Genomic DNA, 10,868 nt, shown 5'->3' with positions numbered 1-10,868 from the left:
CAATCCCCGGGGGTTAACCCCCATACTGACTTGAGGCAATAAAGGGCCAACGGTTTTGCACGCCTTCACAATCTCTCTCGCCTCTGCTCAAGAAATTTTAAATCGTGATGACAAAGTCTTTTAACATGAAAACATGAAATTGTGCATGAAAATCACGTGCCAAAACAATAGATGAGGCCATTAAAAAGGCCATGCATTTTCTGGAAGCTTTATCAACTATATCATTCCCTTCTGCAAGGCATCTTGGCAATCCAGTATGAGCACGAATATGTTGAATAAAAAAGGGTGAATGCTGATTCAAAATAATTCTTTGCAACTTAATAACTAATTCTCCAGTGGTAGATCTCAAATTTATTTTGCCTACTATCTCCAAACACTGCAGCATATTTACAACATACTGGCTATCAGAAATCAAATTAAAGAGACCTGGAATTAATTGAAATAATTTAATCACAATTTGCAATTCAATGACTTGTGGAGATGCAGGGGGAAACTGAATGGTAACTGGGGATGATCCTGTTATTAAATAGGCTCCTTGTCCTGTTTTAGAACCATCTGTAAAAACAAGAGAAGCATCTGGCAATGGATTTCTAGCAGTAATACAAGGAAAGATTACTGGATGTACTTTAACCAACTGTAATATTGGATCCTTGGGGTAATGATTATCTATAAGACCTTGAAAACTACACCTCAAAATAGCCCAATTATCCTCTGTGGCTGTTAACACTTCAATTTGCTTATCATTACACGGTACTATTAGACTTTCAGGTGCAACTCCAAAAAACTGCATGCTTTGCTGTTTACCAATCAGAGCCAACTGAGCTACTGAGGCAGGATAATGAACAAATGTCTTGGCTGGGGAGATTTTGGGGTGTATCCATAACAGGGGAGCTCCCTGCCATAAAACCCCAGTGGGTTGCGACTCTGTTTGCAGTACGCACAAGACAAACTGTTTGGACTCATCTCGGCGTTTCAAGGCAGCACCCTGAATACTCTGTTCTACTAACAACAAAGCCTTCCTGGCAGCATCAGTAAGATATCTGGGAAAATTTAAATCTGTGTTGCCTGGTAAGATATAATACAATGGCTTTAATTGTTTTTTGGTCAAAGAGAGATAGTGTCGGACCCATTAAATGTCTCCCAATAACTTTTGAAAATCATTCAGGGTGCATAATCCATCTGTGCGAAACTGAATCTTTTGAGGGGACACATATTTTGCCATAATTTTTGTTCCTAAATAATTCACTACAACATCCTTTCGCACCTTTTCTGGGGCCACTACTCCAGCAGCTCCATTATCCACTTCACCTGATCAAATGAGACTCTCTGGTGCTGGAGGTGCTGGCTTTAATGACCTCCCTGTGCATCCTGAAATACAGGAAAGCATTGGGCTTGCAGTTCCCTCCAGGTTTCTGGATGCAGACTATGCCCCGATGCTCTGTCAGGGGCATACGGAGGCGGCCACGGCGGCCCTGGTGCCAAAGGTTCTACCTTCATTTTCAATTTCTCTAGACTGTCGGCTATGCTCTCCAGATCGTCCTCAGACATATCCCCATCACTAGAACTTCCTTCTGCCTCTGACTTTTGGGATCGCTCCTCTCTCACCTGATTCAGTGCCTCGTTGCCCTTTTGGAGTTCTGCTCCACATCTTTCCTTATCCTCAATACAATTCCATATTAGCTTCCACACTGGCAGCACCCCTTTAGTGAGAACTCCCTGTTCTTCTGTAGACTTCAAGTCCTTCCCTAACTTCTCCCAGCTGAGCCCTGTAAGGTTTCCTGATATGGGGAACCAAGGAGCGACCTGATCCACTGCTTTTAAAAAGTTCTCCAGGGTCTCCTTTTTCAGCCTGATTCCTTTCACTTTCAGCAAGTCCTTAAGGGCTTGGCGCACTGTTTGACCTGAGGTTGAATTCCTCATGGTGCTTGGTGCAACTTGTCCCAAAAACCGAGAACCTAAACTTGTCTCAAAACCAGGAACCTTATCGTCTCAATCTGAGAACTTAAATTGTCCCACTTACCTGGGAACCTTACCAGCTAGCTGCCCTGACTACAATGAGTTCTGAACATCCCCGTACGGGCCACCATTTGTCGCCTCCGATTCCAACCAGCAGAAAAGAACGACGACACTACCTTCTTCTCAAAGCAGTTTATTCAGGAACCTTTCAACATTCATGCAGGAATCTCTCTCCAGAAATCAATCTCTCTAGGAATCTCCCCCCCCCCCGCCCCCAATCGCAATCCCTTATATAACCCCTCAACCATGCCCAGTCCACGTAACAGCAGTCCATTGGCCAGAATCATCACTCGTCATATGGTCCGATCTTGCATCATGGTGCACCTGCACAGTTCTCACAATGGTCGTGGCTTACTTTCAGGTGTATGAGGAAGTCAGGTGCAAGTCATAAGACTTGGCTGCAGTCCTGGGTGCCATCTTGAGACTGCTGCCACACCCGCTCCTCACAGGGAAATATGACAACAGACAGCTGGAGCAAAGTGCTGAGCACTTACATCTTCATCCACAAGCAGGAAACAGAGATAATGGACTGAAAATGAGGGGAAGCTATAAACTCTCAATGGCCCCCATGTTGTACTTCCTCTAGCAAAGGCTACACCCCCTAGAGCCCCATAACTCTCTAAACACCACCACCATCCGGGGACCCAGCATTCAAACATGTGACAGTTCCCATTCAGACTACCATGTCTACTTTGCAGCTACTTCAAACCATATTTTCCTGAAAAGAGTGGACCACATAACTATCTAATATCATTGCAATTTGTCGTTGAGGTTCTGTTTATTTCTCTGCATTTTGTTTTGACACCCTCTTGCTGTGTAGCTCAATCAGGCCTAGAGCTCTCAATAAAGTTCAGAGAGATCTCGAACTCATGGTTCTTCATTATCACAATAAAAGATCCCTCTGTTGCCCCCTATTCCCAACACTGGCCCCACACAGCCACTGATCTATTTTCTATCTCTACAATTTTCCTGTTCTGGATATTTCATATAAATGGAACCATAGGATATATGGTAGGTTCTTTGTGCCTGCTTTCTTCTACTTAGCATAGTGCTAAGTGCTCTCTATTCTTTAGTATTGATGAAAAAAGATTATTTTCAGACTAGGTCGCTTGAGAGTAAAGCTACATGCCTATTTTTATGTGGGCATATAACATGTTGAATTGCTGTTCCCACCTCTGTTTTCTTGTAATTGATAATACTTCTACTATCATTGCATGTGACCATCTACTGTGGGCAAATGGTTCATCAGCCCTGGTTCATCGGAGTTGGGCTTGGCCATGTGTGTTGGTTAAAACAAAGAGTTATCAGTAGAAGTGAAGGTAGGACATTTTGGAGATGAAATCTTGGGTGGCATGACAGATTTTCCCAAAAAGGTCAAGTCACCTTTTTTTTTTTACTTTATTTATTTTAATTCCTGATTCCTCTACCAAGCCATGTTTAAAGCCTCTTTTATTCACCCATATACTTCTCTGAGTAGGGCTGTACTCTGATTGTGTGTGTGTGTGTGCACATCTGTGTGTATGTATATATTGTGTGACCCTGTATATAAATAATTTCAATAGCAGAAAATAAAAACCCTCTTTATATTCTATGCCCCATTGAAGGGGAGTTCCAGGGCCAGGAAGCAGGAGTGGGTGGGTTGGGGAGCAGGGGGAGGGAGGGTATAGGGGATTTTCAGAGAGGAAACTAGGAAAGGGGATAGCATTTGAAATGTAAATGAAGAAAATATCTAATAAAAAAAGAACTCCACTTTGCAAAAAAAGTGAGAAAATAAAAATATGTGTGGGTAAAAAAAAAAAACCTCCTTCACTCTACAAGGGCTGACTTTCCATTACTTGTTTGAGACTCCCAAAGATTCATAAATCCTGGAGTAAATTTAGCTTTACAAAACCCAACTCAGTAGAGAAATTATTACTCACTTTACCCTCTAGCTATAGTTATTTTAAAAATAAGGTTGTGATTATGTTAAAATTAAAAGGAAATGGGAAGACAGCAAAATAAATATAGTATAGATGCACTTTTTTTAACTCAGAAAGAAAAATTACAGTGGCAAGTGTCTAATTTGATTTTTAAGGCAATCTTTAGTATCCATTTCGACTAATGTATCTTCAACTTTTGTTCTTCTACCTATTTGAAATATACTTATTGATATCATATTCTGAGGTAGAAATTAGAAAAGATCCTTGTCCATAAACTGGAATTCAAAATATATCTGGGGAATTTGACTGAGTTGCTTAAGGAATAGGTGAAAAAATACAAAGATGAAGGTATGGTTTCTTGGACTTACAACCTGGAATAGAAAATAAGAATTAATATTTTAATTTTATTATTAATTAATTAATTAATCAATCAATAAATAAATCAATGTGTTGCCTTTAACAAATTTGTGTGTGTGTTTATTTATGAATTGACAAATAAGCTGAACATTTAATGAGAATGCATATGTAATTTACTTTTTCTTAAAGACAAGAATGTAGAAAAATAAAGCACTTAGAAATGCACTGGGTGAAATAGCATTAAATTCAATTAGTAATGGCTTAACTAAGCAGAAATTTGTTTTTTCGCATACAAGAAAATATATAGATTGCAAGAAGCAAAATAATAGACAATTTCACGTTCTACATTTTTGTGGTCTTTTTGGTCCTTCTTTCTTGTAGCTTCAATCACAACATACCTGCCTATGATATATTCAGTACAGGAAAAGAGCCGTTTCTGTGCTTTTTATTAGAGAAAATGAGATTTCTTCTCATAATCAGTGCTTTAGAGTCATTAAATCATTTAGATTCATTGTCTCATGCAATTATTTTTCTTTTAAAGGTTACTTTGATGAGAATATGTGGTGGTTGAATATCAAAGATTAATAGGTGTGAACATTTATGTACAGTATGTACAACTGACATTTAATAGGTGTGAACACACACACACACATATATATGTATATATATACATATATATATGTGTGTGTGTTTGTGTGTGTGTATGTGCGCGCGCGCACGCGTGGAGTCATCAAACACCCCCACCATCCCTAGAGGACTCTCCATGAAATCTTAGGATCATTGGTGAGTGGAACACAGCATCAGATTCAATCCAATCGCACCGGACCTGAAACAGCAGTAGAGAAGCAGAAAACTGGCTTGACCAGGGGCACAAGTTCCTTCCGGTCGGCACCAGCAGGTAACCTTGGACACAGAGTCAGCAGACACCCCCACAGTCCCTAGATGACTCTCCACATATCTTAGGATTACTGGTGAGTGGAACACAACATCAGTTCCAATCCAATTGTGACAGGCCTGTGACAACAGGAACAAGGACACCAGAGCCCTTCCTGACCGGAGGCTTGGGTTCCTTTTGATCAGTACTAATTTACCTTGGTTTCAAACAGACCAGACACCTCCATGGTCCTCAAAGGAGACAGCACTTCCAGGAACTGTAACATGCCCAGGATCTTAGGATAACAGGATCCCAGGATAAAAGGAGCTGGGTCATACCAGTATTTCAGAGTCTCAGAGGAAGCTTGACTGCCAAGAACTGACACACCCAGAATCTCAGGTTCACAGGAGCCCAAAGTCAAAGGATCACAGAGAAATCTGGTCTCTGAGGAGTCCTGAATCAACTGGGGTTATAGGAAGGACAGGCTCCAATCAGATATAATGAGGGCAGCAAACACTTGAGATAATCAGATGGCAGGCGGCAAGCATAAGAACAGAAGCAACAGAAACCAAGGTTACTTGGCATCATCAGAACCAAATTCTCCCACCATAGCAAGTCCTTGATACACCATCACACCAGAAAAGCAAGACATGGATCTAAAGTCACTTCTCATGATGATGATGGAGGACTTTAAGAAGGAAATAGAGGAAAACACAGGTAAAGAGCTAGAAGCCCTTAAAGAGGAAACACAAAAAATTCCTTAGAGAGTTACAGGAAAACACTACCAAACAGGTGATGGAATTGAACAAAACCATCCAGGATCTAAAAATAGAAGTAGAAACAATAAAGAAAACCCAAAGGGAGACAACTCTGGAGATAGAAACCCTAGGAAAGAAATCAGGAAAAACAGATGTGAACATCAGCAACAGAATACAAGAGATGGAAGAGAGAATCTCGGGGGCAGAAGACTCCATAGAAAACATGGGTACAATAATCAAAGAAAATGCAAAATGCAAAAATATCCTAACTCAAAACATCCAGGAAATTCAGGACACAATGAGAAGAGCAAATCTAAAATTAATAGGTATAGATGAGAAGGAAGATTTTCACCTTAAAGGACCAGTAAATATCTTCAACAAAATTGTAGAAGAAAACTACCCCAACCTAAAGAAAGAAATGACCATGAACATACAAGAAGCCTACAGAAGTCCAAATAGTCTGGACCAGAAAAGAAATTTCTCCAGATACATAATAATCATAACAGCAAATGCACTAAATAAAGACAGAATATTAAAAGCAGTAAGGGGAAAAGGTCAAGTAATATATAAAGGCAGTCCTATTCAAATTACACTAGACTTCTCACCACAGACTATGAAAGCCAGATGATCCTGGACAGATGTTATACAGACCCTAAGAGAATACAAATTCCAGCCCAGGCTACTATACCCAGCTAAACTCTCAATTACCATAGATGGAGAAACCAAAGTATTCCATGACAAAACCAAATTCATACAATATCTTTCCACAAATCCAGCCCTTCAAAGGATAATAGAAAACACCAATACAAGAACAGACACGATGACATAGAAAAAGCAAGAAAGTAATCCTTCAACAAGCCTAAAAGGAGACAGCCACAAGAACAGAATCCTAACTCTAACAACAAAAATAACAGGAAGCAACAATTACTTTACCTTAATATCTCTTAATACCAATGGACTCAATTCCCCAATAAAAAGAAATAGACTAACAGACTGGCTACACAAACAGGGCCCAACATTTTGCTGCTTACAGGAAACCCACCTCTGGGAAAAAGACAGACACTAGCTCATAATGAAAAGCTGGAAAACAATTTTCCAAGCAAACAGTCTGAAGAAACAAACTGGAGTAGCCATTCTAATATCAAATAAAATTAACTTCCAACCCAAAGTTATAAAAAAGACAAGGAGGGACACTTCATACTCATCAAAGGTAAAATCTTCCAAGAGGAACTCTCAATTCTGAATATCTATACTCCAAATGCAAGGGCAGCCAGACTCATTAAAGAAACTTTAGTAAAGCTCAGAGCACACATTGCACTTCACACAATAATAGTGGGAGACTTCAACACCCCACTCTCATCAATGGACAGATACTAGAAACAGAAAATAAACATAGACACTGTGAAACTAACAGAAGTTATGAAACAAATGGACTTAACAGATATCTACATAACATTTTATCCTAAAACAAAAGGATATACCTTCTTCTCAGCACCTCAAGGTACCTTCTCAAAATTGACCATATAATTGGTCACAAAACAATTGCATATGCTAGCAAGATTTTGCTGAAAGGACCCTGATATAGCTGTCTCTTGTGAGGCTATGCCAGTGCCTGGCAAATACAGAAGTGGATGCACACAGTCAGCTATTGGATGGAACACAGGGCCCCCAATGGATGAGCTAGAGAAAGTACATAAGGAGCTGAAGGGATCTGCAACCTATAAGTGGAACAACAATATGAACTAACCAGTACCCACCCCCCTCAGAGCTCGTGTCTCTAGCTGCATATGTCCCAGAAGATGGCCTAGTCAGCAATCATCAGGAAGAGAGGCCCCTTGGTCTTGCAAACTTTATATGCCCTAGTACAGGGGAACACCAGGGCCAAGAAGTAGGAGTGGGTGGGGAGGAGAGCAGGGTGGGGTGAGGGTACAGGGGACTTGCAGGATAGCATTTGAAATGTAAATGAAGAAAATACCTAATAAAAATTGGGAAAAAAAAGAATTAATTTCACAAACAGTAAAAAAATAAAAAAAAATAAATAAACAATTGGTAATAAACAGGCCTCAACAGATACAAAAATATTGGAATTGTCCCATGCATCCTATCAGATCACCACAGACTAAGGCTGATCTTCAATAACAACATAAATAATACAAAGCCAACATTCACGTGGAAGCTGAACAACACTCTCCTCAATGATAACTTGGTAAAGGAAGGAATAAAGAAAGAAATTAAAGACTTTTTAGAGTTTAATGAAAATGAAGCCACAACATACCCAAACTTATGGGACACAATGAAAACAGCCCTAGGAGGAAAATGCATAGCTCTGAGTGCCTTGAAAAAGAAATTAGAGAGACCATACACTAGCAGCTTGTCAGCACACCTAAAAGTTCTAGAACAAAAGGAAGCAAATTCACCCAAGAGGAGTAGATAGCAGGAAATGATCAAACTCAGGGCTGAAATCAACCAAGTGGGAACAAAAAGAACTGTTCTGATGGAATGAGGCATCATTATACTATGTCTGAGTCTAAGTTCACTTTTATTTACCTGGTTCTGAACTTGGTGGTTCTATAAATCTGAATGTTTCCAAACTTCTTGGGGTTTTTGAAGTTTTCATTTAATGTATTCAAATATTGTTTCTCTTCTATATTTTTGTTTCTAGAATTCATAAGAATATTTCAAACTCTCTGTTTCTATTTCTCATTACTTTTTTCAGTTTTATTTAAAGCAGAGTTGAAATGTTCTTGTCTTAGAAAAATCAAACAGATACAGTTTATCAGTGAACAAATGCAATATGATGGCCTATAAAACCACAAATAAACACATTTTTGTGGAAAGTTGAGACATTTTTGCTTCATGTTTGGGTAAAACTATGCTCTGGAACAGTATTCAGGAAGATAGCATAGGTTGCTCGTGGCTTTTCCTCGAAATCTGGGATGGTATTCTCACTCCTGAGCTGTGTGGGATTGTCACCTACTCACACTGGGATGCTGACCTGCTCCCAGTGGGATGATGCTCACCTGCTCCCAGGAGCTCCTGCTGTTCTGCCACTTTCCCCACTTCCCATATTATCCTTCCTTGTTGATTTCTTTCCACTTCCTATAATATCCTGAAAGAGTCCCTCAGCCCAAATGCTTGGCTCAGACTCATTTTCCAACTATGTACTAATCACACCACAAATGAAGAGTCCTTATTTTAACAGCTACACTCTAATGTGACTGTCAGCTGATGTTTGTTGTCAGGCAAGAGCTTAACATAGACTGAGAACCAGGGACTCTGGTAGAAGCTGGACTTTCTTTGGACCTGCCAGTGATATAAATAATAACATAGTGGCTTTCTAATATTTTAAACTTTAGGACTTTTAGCTAGGGTAGTATCCCAGACAGCTATCTAACAGAGCCCTACTAATCCAGGCACTGTGTCCTACCATGTGGCTAGCTCTACCTCTCTAGACTGCTTTGCTCTCCTGTTCACTAACAAATCCCCCATTGCCTCTAGGCTAATGAGAAAGGATGACTATTTGCAGAATATGAGGCCTGTAATGGGCTATAGAAATAACAATACCAAGATCCATCCAGCATTTAGCTCTCTGACTGTACAGAATTATCAACTGAATATACAGACACACCTTCACACAATGTACCCCAACACCCTTGTTTCTTTCCGTGTGGACTTAAGTTGTTGGAGTCCTTGTGTCCCAGTAGGAAGTGTTTAGTTCCAAAAGCAATTATCCCTGAAGATTCATGTGGAAGTCATGTAGCTTTTATGACTTAGCCTCCAAAATAACATCATACAGCTCCTTCAATAGCCCTAAATATTTACAAACTAAGTGGGACTATAGGTTCAACCTCTTAGTGGAAAATATACCAGTCATGCCATAAAAGGGAATAGAACTAGGAGATGTAACCAAGGCTGCTTAATAAGATACAGTCTGTCTTACTCTATCCCTCTTTTGATGGAGTCTTTCCTGGCTACTTTAGTGGGCTACCCATCCATGCTGTCCCTCCCAGTGGAGGCAGTCTCATGACAGGGATGCTCCAAAAGCTCAGGGTAGCTTCTGCAGCAGCACAGTGACCTCTGGTTACTGCTCTGGCTCCTATTCTGTGTTTCCCCTTTTCAAAGGTTTTCCATTTCCAGTAAATGCACAGTCCTCTTTGTTGTTTTAAAGCTTGGCCATGTATTTCTTTTTATTATCACTTTGGTGGTTGGCATATGACTGGGAGGTTTTAGTGTTTCCTGAACCCATCATACTGAACATAATTTCCTCAGGCTAGAACTTTTACTGTCCACATTCTGCAGTTAAAGAATCTGAGGCTTAGGAAGGTGAAGTTACTTCCAAAAGCTTGAGAAATTGAAACCAGTTGACTCCAAAGTTATAGCGCTCTGGTCTTGCTCTCTTAGCAGGTCTTGCCCACGTCACAAATATTGCTGGAATTAAATGAGACAGATTTCATCAGCCTTACATATAAATCAACTCCATTCCCTTGTAATCACATCTCATATATGAAGAATTTTAGTATCATCAGTAGATATGGCTTATGAAACTTTTGATATCTTGAATCTAGCAGCTTCTTATCCTATCATTTCAAAAGATATATGTCATCATTTTAGATAGAGAATTCTTTACAAGGAAAAAAATATGATTTTATAACTTGTAACGGGTACTTATTAGGCAGAAGAATTATGGATAACTTTCAAATAATCTAGTATAATAACCTAAAATTGTGAACTTAGAAGACCAATTAACAATTAACTTTGTAAGCATCTCTTTCAGTAAGTTTTCTGAATCGTTTTCAAATTTTGTCATTATTGGGAGTCGGTAATCTTCCCTTAAATTGATGTGCACAGGCAGACCTCAAGGAGCCAGGCCAACACACCTGTCATGAAATAGGAAGCCTGTCTTTACCATTGTTCTTCATGGATTAGTAACTTGTCTATACTGCG

This window comes from Mus caroli, unplaced genomic scaffold (assembly GCF_978045245.1).
Source record: "Mus caroli unplaced genomic scaffold, Mus_caroli_1 scaffold_11, whole genome shotgun sequence".
Lineage (NCBI taxonomy): Eukaryota > Metazoa > Chordata > Mammalia > Rodentia > Muridae > Mus > Mus caroli.
Note: the sequence above shows the minus strand (reverse complement) of the source record.